This window comes from Triticum dicoccoides, chromosome 3B, assembly GCF_002162155.2.
Source record: "Triticum dicoccoides isolate Atlit2015 ecotype Zavitan chromosome 3B, WEW_v2.0, whole genome shotgun sequence".
Taxonomy (NCBI): Eukaryota; Viridiplantae; Streptophyta; class Magnoliopsida; order Poales; family Poaceae; genus Triticum; species Triticum dicoccoides.
The window spans coordinates 836906843-836926037 of NC_041385.1; the positions used below are offsets into that span (position 1 = coordinate 836906843).

General features: G+C 40.8%; 1 pseudogene; it reads left to right on the top strand.

Moving 5' to 3' along the window:
* Positions 1 to 17585: 17585 nt before the first annotated feature.
* Positions 17586 to 18053, top strand: LOC119282827 (annotated as a pseudogene).
* Positions 18054 to 19195: the final 1142 nt, after the last annotated feature.

The window sequence follows — 19195 nt, forward strand, 5'->3', positions numbered from 1 at the left end:
GAGGAGGAGGAGGAGGGGATCGGGGCGGCGCTCACAGGGTGCGCGGCGATGACGACAAGAAGGCAGCGTAGGGGCAGGGCGGCGCGGGGCGGCGACTGCGTCGGGGCGTGGCTTAGGGGCGCGGCCGGCGACGGTGTGGGCTCGAGGGCGGCGGACTGCGTTGGCGTGGGCTCGGGGGCACGGGTGACGACGACGGCGGCGGGACAGCTTGGCAGCGTCGAGGAGGTCGTCGGCGTCGTCGAGCGGCAACTGGGGATGAAATCTGAAAAAATGCTAAGTCCTGGCTTATATAGGAAAAGCTTTAGTCCCGGTTCGTGGCACGAACCGGTATCAAATCCCGCCTTCAGTCCCGGTTGGTGCCACCAACCGAGACCAAAGGCCTCTTTTCAGCAGCCCAAAGGGCGGGAAGCAGAGGCCTTTGGTCCCGGTTGGTGGCGTAAACCGGGACTAAAAGGGGGGCATTGGTACTGGTTGGTGCCACGAACCGATACCAATGTATGCCTTTAGTACCGATTGGTGGCACCAACCGGGACTAAAGCCCTTGTGTTGCCCGCATCGCGGCACGAAAGTTTAGTCCCACCTCGCTAGCTGAGGGAGCTCAAGAGTGGTTTATAAGCCCCACTCCCGCTGCCCTCTCGAGCTCCTCTCAAATGCAGGCTTTCGGGCCTAAACACACTGTATCTGCCTGTGGGCCTATTGGGCCTTCTACGGGCCTGAATCCTGGCCCATGCTTGGGTTTCTAGTCGTATTCAGGCCGTGGTGGCCCAGTAGCTGGCTTCTTTTTATTTTTTCCGAGTTTATTTCTTTTCTTTTTTGCATTATTTATTTTATTTTGTTTCTACTTACAACAAAATACTTACTTATTTTCTTTTATTTTGTTTCTAATTACTTATTTAGTTTATTTTATGATAATTATTTTTGCTATTAAATTTTCTAACAAAAAGTTCTTTATGAAAATTCTTTTTGCTTTTAATGATTTTGAATAGAAAAAACTTTGATATTTTTAGTTGCACCAATTTTATATAATTTTAGTTTTAGTAATACTAGAGGTTGCTTATAATGTTTTGAACCGAAAATACGTTGATAATTTTAGTTTCATAAATTTTATTTATGTTATTAAAGTTTATTTTATTTTGTTTCTACTTATATATTTTATTGAAGTTTATTTTATTTTGTTTCTAATTACTTATTTTTTTAATGAAATTTGTTATTTTCCATGCATTTACTGTTTATTTTGACCTATAAGACCCTGAAATTGAAAAGCACTAGAAATGAACTCTGAAAAGGTTGAAAGTTGGCATGGTATCATCATTTCACCCACATAGCATGTTCAAGAAAGTAGAGAGGGTTACGACAAAAACTGGATGCACTTCGTGTACAAAACGGACAATTTGGTTCGAAGTATCAATATTTCATACGGAAACTCGTCTGTTACAACAGGCATTTCAAATGAACTAAGAAAAGGTTGATAGTTGGCATGGTATCATCATAATAGTTGTGGAGAGAAAGTCTTCACTTTTTTTCGCTTGTGTGATTTGCTTATTGCGCCGTAACCATGGATAATCTTCATCGTTTATCAGGATGCTTGGGTCAGCCTTGACTTTGAAAGGAGAAATTTCATGAAACTTTTCATAATCTTCAGACATGTCTGTCTTGCCCTCCACTCCCACAATGTCCCTTTTTCCTGAAAGAACTATGTGGCGCTTTGGCTCATCGTATGATGTATTCGCTTCCTTATCTTTTCATTTTCTCGGTCTGGTAGACATGTCCTTCCCATAGATAACCTATGCCACATCATTGGCTAGGACGAACGGTTCATCAGTGTACCCAAGATTGTTCAGATTCACTGTTGTCATTCTGTACTGTGGGTCTACCTGTACCCCGCCTCCTGACAGATTGACCCATTTGCACTTAAACAAAGGGACCTTAAAATCATGTCTGTAGTCACGTTCCCATATGTCCATTATGTATCCATAATATGTGTCCTTTCCCCTCTTGGTTGTTGCATCAAAGCGGACACCGCTGTTTTGGTTGGTGCTCTTTTGATCTTGGGCGATCGTGTAAAATGTATTCCCATTTATCTCGTATCCTTTGCAAGTCAATACAGTCGAAGATGGTCCCCTGGACAATGAGTACAACTCATCACAAACAGTGGTGTCACCTCTGAGACGTGTTTCCAACCAACTGCTGAAAGTCCTGATGTGTTCAGATGTAATGCAGTCGTCACACTACTCCGTGTGTTTGGAGCGCAGACTGTTCTTGTGTTCATCGACATACGAGGTCACCAAGGTAGAGTTCTGTAGAACTGTGTAGTGTGCTTGAGACCAAGAATGCCCGTCCCTGCATATTATTGAGTCCGCTCCTAGCGTGCCTTTTCCAGTCAGTCTCCCATCATACCGCGATTTAGGGAGACCTATCTTCCTAAGGCCAGGAATGAAGTCAACATAAAACCCAATGACATCCTCTATTTGATGGCCCATGGAGATGCTTCCTTCCAGCCTAGCACGATTACTGACATATTTCTTTAGGAATCCCATGAACCTCTCAAGAGGGAACATATTGTGTAGAAATACGAGGCCCAGAATGACAATCTCGTCGACTAGATGAACTAGGACGTGCGTCATGATATTGAAGAAGGATGGTGGGAACACCAGCTCGAAACTGACAAGACATTGCACCACATCACTCCTTAGCCTTGGTATGATTTCTGGATCGATCACCATCTGAGAGATTGCATTGAGGAATGCACATAGCTTCACAATGGCTAATCGGACGTTTTCCGGTAGAAGCCCCCTCAATGCAACCGGAAGCAGTTGCATCATAATAACGTGGCAGTCATGAGACTTTAGGTTCTGGAACTTTTTCTCTGGAATATTTATTATTCCCTTTATATTTGACGAGAAGACAGTCGGGACCTTCATACTGAGCAGGCATTCAAAAACGATTTCCTTCTATTCTTTGGTAAGAGTGTAGCTGGCAGGACCTTCATACTGCTTTGGAGGCATGCCGTCTTTTTCATGCAAACGTTGCAGGTCCTCCCGTGCCCAGGTGTATCTTTTGTCCTCCCATAGACGCCCAAGAAGCCTAACAGGATCACGCAAAGGTTCTTCGTCACGTGCATCACGTCGATTGAAGTGCGTACCTCTAGCTCTTTCCAGTAGCTAGGGTAGGTCCCAAAATATAGATTTCTTCTTCCACATGGGTGCGTGTCCCTCAACGTCATTCGGAACAGCTAGTCCGTCGGGATCCTTTCCAAATGTTACGTGTAAATGAGAGACCATAGCAAGTACGTGATCACCGGTGCGCATGGCGGGCTTCTTCCAGTGATCTGCCTCGCCTTTGAAATGCTTGCCTTTCTTTCGACATTGATGGTTGTTCGGGAGAAGTCGACGATGGCCCAGGTACACATTCTTCCTACATCTGTCTAGGTATATACTTTGGATGTCAGCTAAACAGTGCGTGCATGCGTGGTATCCCTTGTTTGTCTGTCCTGAAAGGTTACTGAGAGCAAGCCAATCATTGATGGTCACAAACAGCAATGCCTTTAGGTCAAATTCTTACCCCATGTGCTCATCCCACGCACGTACACCTGTTCCATTCCACAAGTGTAAGAGTTCTTCAAATAATGGCCTTAGGTACACATCAATGTCGATGCCGGGTTTCTTAGGACCTTGGATGAGAATTGGCATCATAATGAACTTCCGCTTCATGCACATCCAAGGAGGAAGGTTATACATACATAGAGTCACGGACCAGGTGCTGTGATTGCTGCAGTGCTCCCCGAAAGGATTAATGCCATCCGCGCTTAAAGCACACCATACGTTCCTTGGGTCACTTGCAAACTCAGCCCAGAACTTTCTCTCGATTTTTCTCCACTGCGACCCGTCAGCGGGTGCTCTCAACTTCCCGTCTTTCTTATGGTCCTCACTGTGCCATCACATCAACTTGGCATGCTCTTTGTTTCTGAACAGTCGTTTCAACTGTGGTATTATAGGAGCATACCACATCACCTTCGCAGGAACCCTCTTCCTGCGGGGCTCGCCCTCAACATCACCAGGGTCATCTCGTCTGATCTTATACCGCAATGCACCGCATACCGGGCATGCATTCAAATCCTTGTACGCACCGCGGTAGAGGATGCAGTCATTAGGGCATGCATGTATCTTCTCCACCTCCAATCCTAGAGGGCATACGACCTTCTTTGCTGCGTACGTACTGTCAGGCAATTGGTTCTCCTTTGGAAGCTTCTTCTTCAATATTTTCAGTAGCTTCTCAAATCCTTTGTCAGGCACAACATTCTCTGCCTTCCACTTCAGCAATTCCAGTACGGTACCGAGCTTTGTGTTGCCATCTTCGCAATTGGGGTACAACCCTTTTTTGTGATCCTCTAACATGCGATCGAACTTCAGCTTCTCCTTTTCACTTTCGCACTTTTCCCTTGCATCAACAATGACCCGGCGGAGATCATCATCGGGCACATCGTCTGGTTCCTCTGGATCTTCAGCTTCCTCTTGATCTTCAGCTTCCCCCATTGCAGCATCACCGTATTCAGGGGGCACATAGTTGTCATCGTCCTCCTCTTCTTTGTTGTCTTCCATCATAACCCCTATTTCTCCATGCTTCGTCCAAACATTATAGTGTGGCATGAAACCCTTATAAAGCAGGTGGGTGTGAAGGATTTTCTTGTCAAAGTAAGACCTCGTATTCCCACAATTTGGGCATGCACAACACATAAAACCATTCTGCTTGTTTGCCTCAGCCACTTCGAGAAAATTATGCACGCTCTTAATGTACTCAGAGGTGTCTCTACCACTGTACATCCATTGCCGGTTCATCTGCGTGCATTATATATAATTATGTGTGTCAAAAGTAAGAAAATTAGACAAGTATCTATCTAAAGTAAGATTTTTCTTTCTTTCAGAAAGAAGATAAAAACAAGAGGCTCACCACGGTGGTGCCGGCGACGAGATCGGCGTGGGCGATCGATGGCGGTAAAGACGAGGACGGGGCGTGACGGACCGCTAAACCTAGACAAATCTCGGTAAAAATGGAGCTCAGAGGTTGATACGTCCATTTTGCATCATGCTTTTATATCGATATTTATTGCATTATGCGTTGTTATTACGCATTATGTCACAATACTTATGGCTATTCTCTCTTATTTTACAGAGTTTACATAAAGAGGGAGAATGCCGACAGCTGGAATTCTAGGCTGGAAAAGGAGCAAATATTAGAGACCTATTCTGCACAACTCCAAAAGTCCTGAAACTCCGCGAAACATCTTTTTTCAATAAATGAAAAATACCGAGCGGAAGAAATACACCAGAGGGGGGCCCACCTGGTCACGAGGGTGGGGGGCGCGCCCTACCCCCTGGGCGCGCCCCCCTGCCTCGTGGGTCCCTCGGTGGCCCTCCGATGCCCATCTTCTTCTATATGAAGTCTTTCGAGAGGAAAAAAATCAGAGAAAAACTTTTGGGACGAAACTCCGCCGCCAGGAGGCGAAACCAAGGCGGAACCAATCTAGGGCTCCGGCAGGCTGTTCTGCCAGGGAAACTTACCTCCGGGAGGGGGAAATCATCGTCATCGTCATGACCAACGCTCCTCTCATTGGGAGAGGGCAATCTCCATCAACATCTTCATCGTCACCATCTCCTCTCAAAACCCTAGTTCATCTCTTGTATCCAATTCTTGTCTCCAAGTCCGGGATTGGTGCTAGTAGGTTGCTAGTAGTGTTACTCCTTGTAGTTGATGCTAGTTGGTTTATTTGGTGGAAGATCATATGTTCAGATCCCATATGCATATTATTACCCCTCTGATTATGAACATGAATATGCTTTGTGAGTAGTTACGTTTGTTCTTGAGGACAAGGGAGAAGTCTTGCTATTAGTAGTCATGTGAATTTGGTATTCGTTCGATATTTTGATGAGATGAATGTTGTCTAGCCTCAATGGTGTTATGTGAACGTCGACTACATAACACTTCACCATTATTTGGGCCTAGAGGAAGGCATTGGGAAGTAATAAGTAGATGATGGGCTGCTAGAGTGACAGAAGCTTAAACCCTAGTTTATGCGTTGCTTCGTAAGGGGCTGATTTGGATCATATGTTTCATGCTATGGTTAGGTTTACCTTAATACTTTTGTTGTAGTTGCGGATGCTTGCAATAGAGGTTAATCATAAGTGGGATGCTTGTTCAAGTAAGAGCAGCACCCAAGCACCGGTCCACCCACATATCAAATTATCAAAGTACCGAACGCGAATCATATGAACGTGATGAAAACTAGCTTGACGATATTCCCATGTGTCCTCGGGAGCGCTTTTCCTTATATAAGAGTTTGTATAGGCTTGTCCTTTTCTACAAAAGGATTGGGCCACCCTTGCTGCACTTTATTTACTTTTGTTACTTGTTGCTAGTTACCATTTATCTTATCACAAAACTATCTGTTACCACTATTTCAGTACTTGCAGAAAATACCTTGCTGAAAACCGCTTATCATTTCCTCTGCTCCTCGTTGGGTTCGACACTCTTACTTATCGAAAGGACTACGATAGATCCCCTACACTTTGGGTCATCAAGACTCTTTTCTGGCGCCGTTGCTGGGGAGTGGTGCGCCTTTGGTAGGTGGAATTTGGTAAGGAAAAAATTATATAGTGTGCTGAAATTTACTGTCACTTGTTACTATGGAAAGTGATCCTCTGAGGGGCTTTTTCAGGGTATCTTCAACCCGACCTGTAGAGCAAAGAATTTCTCCTCAACCTATTGAACCTACCGATTATGAAAATGTTCCTTTTGAAGTTCCTTCGGGTATGTTCAAAAAACTGCTAGCTAATACTTTTACAGGAGATGGAACAAAGCATCTCGATGAACACCTTATATATGTGGATGAAGTTTGTGGATTATTTAAGCTTGCAGGTATAACCGATGATGTTGTTAAGAAGAAGGTCTTCCCTTTCTCTTTGAAGGGAGACGCATTGACATGGTACAGGCTATGTGATGATACGAGATCTTGGAATTATAAAAGGTTGAAATTGGAATTTCATCAGAAGTATTACCCTATGCATCTTGTTCATTGCAATCGTAATTATATATATAATTTTTGGCCTCGCGAAGGAGAAAGCATCTCTCAAGCTTGGGGGAGGCTTAGATCAATGTTATATTCATGCCCCAATCATGAGCTCTCGAAATAAATAATTCTTCAAAGTTTTTATGCTCGGCTTTCTGAAAATAATCGCACCATGCTCGATACTTCTTGTGTTGGATCTTTTATGATGAAGACTATTGAATTCAGATGGAATTTATTGGATAGAATTAAACGCAACTCTGTAGATTGGGACCTTGACGAAGGTAAGAAGTCAGGTATGACACCTAAGTTTGATTGTGTTAAATCTTTTATGGATACCGATATTTTCCGTAAATTTAGCACTAAATATGGCCTTGATTCCGATATAGTAGCTTCTTTCTGTGAATCATTTGCTTCTTATGTTGATCTCCCTAAGGAGAAGTGGTTTAAATATCATCCTCCCATAGAAGTAAAAGTAGCCACACCCACTAAAGTTGAAGAAAAGATTGTCACTTATAATGATCCTATTGTTCCCACTTCTTATGTTGAGAAACCACCTTTCCCTGTTAGAATGAAGGATCATGCTAAAGCTTCAACTGTGGTTCGTAAAAGCAATATTAGAACATATACACCTCCTGAGCAGGCCAAAGTAGAACCTAATATTGCTATTGTCTGATAATATTGATGGGCATGTTATTGAATTCACCGGTGAAACTGCTAGAATTGCTAAACCTTGTGTTAAAGATAAACATAGACCTGTGGTAGGCGTGCCTGTTATTTCTGGTAAAATAGGAGATCATTGTTATCATGGCTTGTGTGATATGGGTGCAAGTGCTAGTGTTATACCTCGTGATTTATATGAAGAAATTAAGCATGAAATTGCACCTGCTGAGATGGAAGATATTGATGTTACTATTAAGCTTGCTAATAGAGATACCATCTCACCTGTTGGGATTGTTAGAGATGTTGAAGTCTTGTGTGGGAAAACTAAATATCCAGCTGATTTTCTTGTTCTTGCTTCCCCACAAGATAGCTTTTGTCCCATTATATTTGGTAGACCCTTCTTGAATACTGTTAACGCTATGATAGACTGTGAAAATAATGTTGTTACTGTTGGCTTGGATGAGATGACTCATGTGTTTAATTTTTCTAAGTTTAGTAGACAACATCGTGAATAAGAATTGCCTTGTAAGGATGAAATTATTGGTCTTGCTTCTATTGCCGTACCTCCTAGTGATCCTTTAGAACACTATTTGCTAGACCATGAAAATGATATGTTTATGAATGAAAGAAGGGAAATAGATGAAGTATTCTTTAAACAGGAACCTATTCTGAAACATAATCTGCCTATTGAAATCCTAGGGGATCCCCCTCCACCTAAGGTGATCCCGTGTTTGAGCTTAAACCGTTACCTGATAGTCTTAAATATGCTTTTCTCGATGTAAAGAAGATATATCCTGTTATTATTAGTGCTAACCTTTCAGAGCATGAAGAAGAGAGGTTATTGAAAACTCTGAAGAAGCACCGTGCTGCTATTGGATATACGCTTGATGATCTTAAGGGCATTAGTCCCACTCTATGTCAACACAAAATAAATTTGGAAGAAGATGCCAAACCAGTTCGTCATCATCAATGAAGATTGAATCCTAAAATGAAAGAAGTGGTAAGAAAAGAAATACTAAAGCTTCTTGAAGCAGGTATAATTTATCCCGTTGCTGATAGTCCGTGGGTAAGTCCTGTTCATTGTGTCCCTAAGAAGGGAGGTGTTACTGTTCTTCCTAATGATAAAGATGAATTGATTCCACAGAGAATTATTACTGGTTATAGTATGGTAATTGATTTCCGCAAATTAAATAAAGCTACTAAGAAAGATCATTATCCCTTGCCTTTTATTGATCAAATGCTAGAAAGATTATGCAAACATACACATTATTGCTTTCTAGATGGTTATTCTGGATTCTCTCAAATACCTGTGTCTGCTAGAGACCAATCTAAGACTACTTTTACATGCCCTTTTGGTACTTTTGCTTATAGACATATGCCTTTTGGTTTATGTAATGCACCTGCTACCTTTCAAAGATGCATGATGGCTATATTCTCTGACTTTTGTGAAAAGATATGTGAAGTTTTCATGGATGACTTTTCTGTCTATGGATCTTCTTTTGATGATTGCTTGAGCAATCTTGATCGAGTTTTGCAGAGATGTGAAGAAACTAATCTTGTCTTGAATTGGGAAAAGTGCCACTTTATGGTTAATGAAGGAATTGTCTTGGGGCACAAAGTTTCTAAAAGAGGTATTGAAGTTGATAAAGCCAAAGTTGATGTTATTGAAAAGATGCCATGTCCCAAGAACATCAAAGGTATAAGGAGTTTCCTTGGTCATGCCGGTTTTTATAGAAGGTTCATTAAGGACTTTTCAAAAATCTCCCGGCCTTTGACTAATTTATTACAAAAAGATATGCCATTTGTCTTTGATGATGATTGTGTAGAAGCATTTGAAATACTTAAGAAAGCATTGATCTCTGCACCTATTGTTTAGCCACCTGATTGGAATTTACCCTTTGAAATTATGTGTGATGCTAGTGATTATGCTGTAGGTGTTGTGCTAGGGCAAAGAGTTGATAAGAAATTAAATGTTATTCATTATGCTAGTAAAACTCTATACAATGCTCAAAGAAACTATGCTACTACTGAAAAGGAATTCTTAGCAGTTGTATTTGCTTGTGATAAGTTCAGACCCTATATTGTTGATTCTAAAGTAACTATTCACACTAATCATGCTGCTATTAAATATCTTATGAAAAAGAAAGATGCTAAACCTAGACTTATTAGATGGGTTCTCTTGCTACAAGAATTTGATTTGCATATTGTTGATATAAAAGGAGCCGAGAACCCCATTGCAGACAACTTGTCTAGGTTAGAAATATTCTTGATGACCCACTACCTATTGATGATAGCTTTCTAGATGAACAATTAAATGTTATAAGTACTTCTGGTAGTACTCCTTGGTATGCTGATTATGCGAATTATATTGTTGCTAAATTTATACCACCTAGTTTCACATATCAGCAAAAGAGAAAGTTTTTCTATGATTTGAGACATTACTTTTGGGATGACCCACATCTATCTATCTATATATATACCTATACTAATTTGTGACTTCCTAAAATTTTTCACGTTAATTAGAAAATACGAGCTGTTAATCTGGTGGACCAAGTTATTACGGTCTAGATCAATCCATATAACCCTCTAATGTACACAATTTTTTTCAATTCTACAAAAAAAAATCCCATGAAAGGCTCACGTACCTTCCTCAAAAGGATTTTTTTCCCATGAAAGGCTCACGTACCTTCCTCAAATTTTCTCACAAAGGAGATTGGACCATCTACTATTCCACAAATCACCAAAACCCTAATTTACTGATCGGAGGGCAAACATGTCTCCCGACCTGTCTCCCCTTTCAATCTACACGTCCCAGCGCTGCCGCCAACCTGAAATTCATCTCCCCTCAATCCCCGATCAATCTCTCCTCAACCCCCTTCTTCTCCAATCTTTAAATCTTTTCTTACTCCAACTTTCTGAATCCTAGATGGCCAGCGCTGCCGCAGACCTGGAATTCATCTCCCCTCAATCCCCAATCCATCTCTCCTCAATTCTCTTCTTCTCCAATCTATCAATCTCTTCGTATTCCAAGTTTCTGAATCCTAGATGGCTGATGTATCCTTCCTATTTGGACATTTACCCCTGATAGTTTGAAGAATGAGGCCACCATGGATACTTGAGGTTGTGGAGTTGAGGAATTACGTTGGACTGGTGGCACCGCAGCTCACACTCCAAACCCTATTCGATTTGGAGTTGCAGAAGATACTCGCAGATGTCAAGCATTAAAGGCGCACATGCGAGGAGTCACGGCAAGTATTGGCCAGCAGCAGTTGATCATCGGCTCTTGCATAGTCTGGTCTTATAGGTATGTACGTATGTATCTCCACATGAGGCTGCTGTACGTATGTATCTCCAGATCAATGGGAAGTTTAGTGAGAAGACTACACGTGAATCGCTTTCTGCCGGTCATGGTGGCGAGTAGGTGACGCTGCTATCTTAATGGAGTTCATACATATGTATCTCCAGATGAGGCTGATGTACGTATGTATCTCCAAATGAAGAATTGAAGATAAAGTTCTTCTTCTTCTTCTTATTTAAGGGAAGTTCTTTTCTTAAATAGATGCAGCAAAGTTAATGGCATGAATGTGCAGGTTTGATCTACTTACGTTCTCGATGAGCAGTTTAGTGAGAAGACTGCATGTGAATCTCTTCCTGCCGGCCATGCTGACAAGTAGGTCATGCTGCTATCTTAATGACGTTCATGGATGTGGTCATGTTGATACTCCCTGTGGTGGCAGCGTGCGGTGGTGTAGACATCCGAACAAGATTAGTCGTCATCCACATACATGGCCAACAGATTGATACCCAGGGCAACAATCATGTCATTGGTATTGACAGCGGCAACTTGCAGGTCTGAGCATGCTCCCCCAAGGCATGGTTCCCAATGGTAGGTTTCCAATGACCGTGCATATCTTAATTGTTTGCATGAATTTTTTAACTAAGCAACTACAGGAAGATCCTTCTTTCTTATTTGCTAGAATAAATGGTCAATGTAATAATATTTCTGTATCTGCCAAATTTCTACCTGCTGAAAGCATTTCGGACAAATGTGCCATGTTTTACATGTCTCAAATCTACAAATTTGCATGTAAAATAAATCCTACCAAACTATTATTTCTATCATTTTAGCACCTAGCCGTGCAGAAGCAACCTTCTCTGCACTTTCTTCTTCCCATGCTCTAAAGATCATTGCTCCCTTCAAGGCTGAAGCACAGCCCAGTAAGACCACGTCTTCCTTTGTTTTCATCTCTCTTGGATGTCTCCCATCCCGCTTCCTTCTCCCTTTATTGTTGTCACTACCTCATATAATCTTCTGCACCGTTTCCGTGTGGAGACTCAGATGGCACCTGTATATTTTTTGAGACGATGGCTAGCACATGTGGCTACAGAGACAAGAAATACATGGTCTGTTACTACTGCTATGATTGATGACCTCTTGCCGGCCGGAGAAACAGTAGCAATTGGCAGCAACAACACTGTCTGTGTGGCAATGACATCTTACACATCTGTGTTGATTGGATTGACAACCGCAGGTACTCGCTCCTCCTCTAACCCATTGCAGTTTTGTATTTGCTAGCTTTTTATGGATGAAACTTGGGTCCACGTATCACCACATGCGTGCAGTGTGCAAATATATATTATTTACCAATGATGTGTTGGGCTGCTATTTCTTATAACCAGTTTCATTATTCATCAGATCATTCTATTTCTTAGTTCCTTCCATATGATACTACTAATGGTCTGGGTGATTTTTTTATTGACGGGTTTAAAGGTATGAGTTGGTTTTAAGTGGAACACGAAACTCTCAGTTATTACAGATCAATATTTTCTCGCAGGCCACCTGCTAGCTCCGTGCATTAGAAATTCTGAGTGTTATGATCCAAAGAAAGAATATGAGAAAATAGAAGTACGCATATAAATCGGCATGCGCTAAAAACTTCCAAATTTATGAGTGAATGATATATAATAGTTTTGCATCAGCAAAAGTTTGTGGACAAATGTTTTCCTTTTATCCCTTATGGATTATATTGGCCATGACATCCATTTGATCATGCATGCCTGGGATTGGGCCTTTACATTTATCACATTTTATAAAAGTTCGTACTTCTTTTTCTTATTACCTATACTGTATGTATATAAATAAGTTAAGTTTGATCTGAATTTGTTTCTAACTTTTAACATTTATTTAGGCATATGCAAAAAAGGGTGCATGGTAATATTAAGACAACAGAAACATGTCGTTGGCATATTTGTGGTAAAAATGGATCTTTTTTACACGCGTACACTTATTATTAATCTTCACAATTTTTAATAAAAAAGTGTACCACCGTAAGCCTTTTTCTCGCAGCCTTCAAATAGCAAAAAACAACAACAACAAGTTAAAATTCTCATTTAGATTTGAGAAAATCCTGAGTATTTTTCATAAATAAAAATTTCCGTACTAACATTTTATTACTAAATTTATTTGCACGTTACAAAAGAGACTAATATGTGGAACTAGATGTAAAACAGTAAGTAGAACATAAACTTTAAAGTTACTAAGGAGTAAGTTGTTTGTTAAAATACAAATTCCTAATGATGTTTTAAAGTTTCGGAGCACATATCTACATGCACATTTTTCTGGACCTTTGGAATAAGCTTTTGCTTTTTTTTTTGTAATCGACCTCAGAGGAGACATTCCGAGTTTTAACACGGTATCATTTGACAAGCACACAAGATTTCACACGCACTACTAACAAAAGCAAAAGATAGTCTACATTTTATCGATGGTGAAAATATCTATCCTTTTTAGATAAGGTATGTTACCAAATATATTTTTCTACATGCACAGTTAGTGCTTCAAAATATTTAGGTAATAATATGTGTACAAAAGGAAATTGGTATTGACATGTTGTAGTGCACCATGTATTCCTACATTATATGTGTTATATATCTACCAATCAGGACCAAAAAATATGACTACATAATTAAATATAATGTAAAATAGTTGGTACATATATGAAAATTTTCTGATTTGGAATTAATTGAAATAATTACTTTTCATCACACGATAACGAATATGCATTGGTCTATGTTATTTATTCCAAGAAATTAGAACCATATTCTAATTATTTTTACATTTTAATTTGTATCGAATATTGCGTCCACCAGATGTAAATGCAAGGTAAAATTATATACATCTATTTATAATGGACTAGCCCGTGTGGATGCACGGTTTGACGTCTAGTCTTTATAAAGAAGGAGTAGACGGTGTTATTAGACGTTGTGTGCCTGAGCATGAACAGGAACAAATCCTACGCAAGTGCCACTCCGAAGCTTATGGAGGACACCATGCGGGAGATAGAACTGCACATAAGGTATTGCAATCCGGTTTTTATTGGCCTACTCTCTTCAAGGATGCCCGTAAGTTTGTCGTATCTTGTGATGAATGTCAAAGGATAGGTAATATTAGTAGACGTCAAGAAATGCCTATGAATTTTTCACTTGTTATTGAACCATTTGATGTTTGGGGCTTTGATTATATGGGACCCTTTCCTACCTCCAATGGATACACACATATTTTAGTTGCTGTTGATTATGTTACTAAGTGGGTAGAAGCTATTCCAACTAGTAGTGCTGATCATAACACCTCTATTAAAATGCTTAAAGAAGTTATATTTCCAAGGTTTGGAGTCCCTAGATACTTAATGACTGATGGTGGTTCACATTTTATTCATGGTACTTTCCGTAAAATGCTTGCTAAATATGATGTTAATCATAGAATTGCATCTCCTTATCGTCCACGGTCTAGTGGTCAAGTAGAATTGAGTAATAGAGAGCTCAAATTAATTTTGCAAAAGACTGTCAATAGGTCTAGAAAGAATTGGTCCAAGAAACTTGATGATGCATTATGGGCCTATAGAACTGCATATAAAAATCCTATGGGTATGTCTCCATATAAAATGGTTTATGGAAAAGCATGTCATTTACCCCTCGAACTAGAACATAAGGCATATTGGGCTATTAAAGAGCTTAATTATGATTTCAAACTTGCCGGTGAGAAGAGGTTATTTGATATTAGCTCGCTTGATGAATGGAGAACCCAAGCCTATGAAAATGCCAAGTTGTTTAAAGAAAAAGTTAAAAGATGGCATGACAAAAGAATACAAAAGCGTGAGTTTCATGTAGGTGATTATGTATTGCTATACAACTCTCGTTTAAGATTTTTTGCAGGAAAACTTCTCTCTAAATGTGAAGGCCCCTATGTTATCGAGGAGGTCTATCGGTCCGGTGCCATAAAAATCAACAACTTCGAAGGCACGAGTCCGAAGGTGGTGAACGGTCAAAGAATTAAACATTATATCTCAGGTAATCCCATAAATGTTGAAACTAGTATTATAGAAACCGTAACCCCGGAGGAATACATAAGAGACACTTTCTAGACCGTTTCAGTCTCCGAAAAGGCATAAGTATGTGGTACGGTAAGTAAACCGACTCCAAAACAGTTTTTAAGGCAATATTTCTCCGTTTTGGAATATTTAGAAAAATAGAAAAATAAGAGGCAGTCCAGGAAGGACACGAGGGCCCCACGAGGGTGGAGGGCGCGCCCCCTACCTCGTGAGCACCTCGTGTGCCATCCGGACTCCGTTTTCTTGCACGTTACGTATTTTGGTCAGTAAAAATTCATTATATAATCTCCCGGAGGTTTCGATCACCCTATCACGCAAATCTACTTTGTTTTCATTTCGAGCTGTTCTGCTGCACATTAGATCATTATGTCATCTCAGGATTCTGAAGGAGAGAGCTATGTGGCTGATTACTTAGAAAATCCTAAGGTCTATGGAAAGGTGGAACACGATGGTTGGACCACGGAAGAAGAGGAGGACTATGAACCTAAAGGGAAGGAGGAGACGAGTTCAGATGAGGATGAAGCTCCATTACCCCAACCCGGGGACATGCACGTGGAGTTCAAAAGGTCAAGTCTCCCAGAGTAAAGAAACCAAAGTTTGAGTTTATCCCTTTTTGACTCTTGCAGGAAAATAAGCAGGGCCTATGCAAAAAGATATTAACCCTGGAGTGGGAGATTGAAGATTTGAGGAACCAAAATTCTGTCCTCAAGCGTAAATTAAGGGAGAAGTCTACACCGACTCCACCACGTTCCTCATCAACAAAGGAGCAATAATCATCTGGTATGGGCACTCCCCTTGGCAACTACCAAGCTTGGGGGAGGTGCCCGGGTATCGTATCACCATCACATCTCCTATCTTTACCATTTATCTTAGTTCGATCCTATTAGTAGTATCTTGATTTAGTAGAATAAAGTTTGGCATGATCTAGTTGTGAGTTTTGCTTTTGATCTCTCTATGTAATCGAGTCCGTGAGTTATATAATAAAGTTTAGTGTTGAGTCAAGGGCTTGATTGCTTTGCCATGATCTTGAATTAATAAAAGAAAAAGAGAAAAGAATAAAAAGAAACAAAAGAGTTCAGATTGATCTTATTGATAGTGATGACTTCACATATAGAGAGTATGATGATTAAAAGTTGTTGAGAGTTGACAAGCATAGTTTTGGTCATCGTTGCAATTAAGAGAAAGTAATAAAGAAAGAGAAGTCTCACATATAAATATATTATCATGGACATCTCTTATGATTGGGAGCACTCATTAAAATATGACATGCTAAAGAGTTGATGTTGGACAAGGAAGACAACGTAATGATTTGTGTTTTCTTATATCTGAGATAAAGTATGTTGTCATGATCACCTACCATGTTGAGCTTGCCTTTCCCCCTCATGCTAGCCAATTCTCAGCACCAAGTAGAGATACTACTTGTGCTTCCAATTCCTTTTAAACCAGTTCTGCCATGAGAGTCCACCATATCTACCTATGGATTGAGTAAGATACTTCAAGTAAGTTGTCATCGGTGTGAGAAATAAAAGTTGCTCTCTAAATATGTATGATTGATTGGTGTGGGAGAAATAAGCTTTATACGATCTTATGATGTGGAAGTAATAAAAGCGACGGACTGCATAATAAAGGTCCATATCATAATTGGCAATATAAAGTGATGTTCTTTCGCATTGAGATTTTGTGCATTCAACCCTAAAAGCGCATGACAACCTCTGCTTCCCTCTGCGAAGGGCCTATCTATTACTATTACCTTTCTTATGCAAGAGTCAAGGTGATTCTCACCTTTCCCTTTTTATTTTATCCTTCGGCAATCTCATCATGTTGGAATGATTCTGACATATATATCTAATTGGGTGTAAGTTGGCATGAGTTATTATTGTTGACCTTACCCTTGAGGTAAGTGGTTGGGAGGCGAAACTATAAGCCCCTATCTTTCTCTGTGTCCGGCCGAAACTTCGTAAACACAAGTATTGCGTGAGTGTTAGCAATTATGAAGGATTAAGTGATAGTTGAGTATGTGGACTTGCTAAATAGCTCTGACATAGACTCTTTCTAATGTTATGATAAATTGCAATTGCTTCAATGACTGAGATTTAGTTTGTTAGTCTTAAATGAAGTTTCTGATTCTTACTTGATATTGTGGATGGATTATTACTTGAACATAAGAAATCATATGACAATATTCATCTATGTTGCTGTCATGAGAATAATCATGATGCCTTCATGTCCGTATTTTATTTTTATCGACGCCTCTACCTCTAAGCATGGGGACATATTTATTGTTATCGGCCTTTCGCTTGAGGACAGCGAGGTCTAAGCTTGGGGGAGTTGACACGTCCATTTTGCATCATGCTTTTATATCGATATTTATTGCATTATGGGTTGTTATTACGCATTATGTCACAATACTTATGGCTACTCTCTCTTATTTTACAGAGTTTACATAAAGAGGGAGAATGCCGGCAGCTGGAATTCTGGGCTAGAAAAGGAGCAAATATTAGAGACCTATTCTGCACAACTCCAAAAGTCCTAAAACTCCATGGAACATCTTTTTGGAATAAATGAAAAATACCGAGCGGAAGAAATACACCAGAGGGGAGCCCACCTGGTCACGTGGGTGGGGGGCGCGCCCTACCCCCCTGGGCGCGCCCCCTTCCTCGTTGGTCCCTCGGTGGCCCTCCGATGCCCATCTTCTTCTATATGAAGTCTTTCGGGAGGAAAAAAAATCAAAGAGAACCTTTCGGGATGAAACTCCGCCGCTAGGAGGCGGAACCAAGGCGGAACCAATCTAGGGCTCCGACAGGCTGTTCTGCCGAGGAAACTTCCCTCCGGGAGGGGTAAATCATCGTCATCGTCATCACCAACGCTCCTCTCATCGGGAGAGGGCAATCTCCATCAACATCTTCATCAGCACCATCTCCTCTCAAAACCCTAGTTCATCTCTTGTATCCAATTCTTGTCTCCAAGTCCGGGATTGGTGCTAGTAGATTGCGAGTAGTGTTAATTACTCCTTGTAGTTGATGCTAGTTGGTTTATTTGGTGGAAGATCATATGTTCAGATCCTATATGCATATTATTACCCCTCTGATTATGAACATGAATATGCTTTGTGAGTAGTTACGTTTGTTCCCGAGGACAAGGGAGAAGTCTTGCTATTAGTAGTCATGTGAATTTGGTATTCGTTCGATATTTTGATGAGATGAATGTTGTCTAGCCTCTAGTGGTGTTATGTGAATGTCGACTACATAACACTTCACCATTATTTGGGCCTAGAGGAAGGCATTGGGAAGTAATAAGTAGATGATGGGTTGCTAGAGTGACAGAAGCTTAAACCCTAGTTTATGCGTTGCTTCGTAAGGGGCTGATTTGGATCCATATGTTTCATGTTATGGTTAGGTTTACCTTAATACTTTTGTTGTAGTTGCGGATGCTTGCAATAGAGGTTAATCATAAGTGGGATGCTTGTTCAAGTAAGAGCAGCACCCAAGCACCGGTCCACCCACATATCAAATTATCAAAGTACCGAACGCGAATCATATGAACGTGATGAAAACTAGCTTGACGATATTCCCATGTGTCCTCGGGAGCGCTTTTCCTTATATAAGAGTTTTTTAGGCTTGTCCTTTGCTACAAAAGGATTGGGCCACCCTTGCTGCACTTTATTTACTTTTGTTACTTGTTGCTAGTTACCATTTATCTTATCACAAAACTATCTGTTACCACTATTTCAGTACTTGCAGAAAATACCTTGCTGAAAACCGCTTATCATTTCCTCTGTTCCTCGTTGGGTTCGACACTCTTACTTATCGAAAGGACTACGATAGATCCCCGACACTTGTGGGTCATCAGAGGTCGAGCTTCGAGAGGAGAAAGCTTAACTAATGTGGCTCGGGCATTTCATCGAACACCTCATGTGCATAGGAGGTGAGCTAGAGCACCCAATTCCCTCCCCCTCGTCGGCCAACAAACAACAGAGCACTGTGGAGTGCTCTGCTCACCGGCGATGGGGTATGTATAGGAAACTCATTGGTCCCAGTTCGTGGCTGGAACCGGGACTAAATGCCGTACTTCTGTCCCAGTTCCT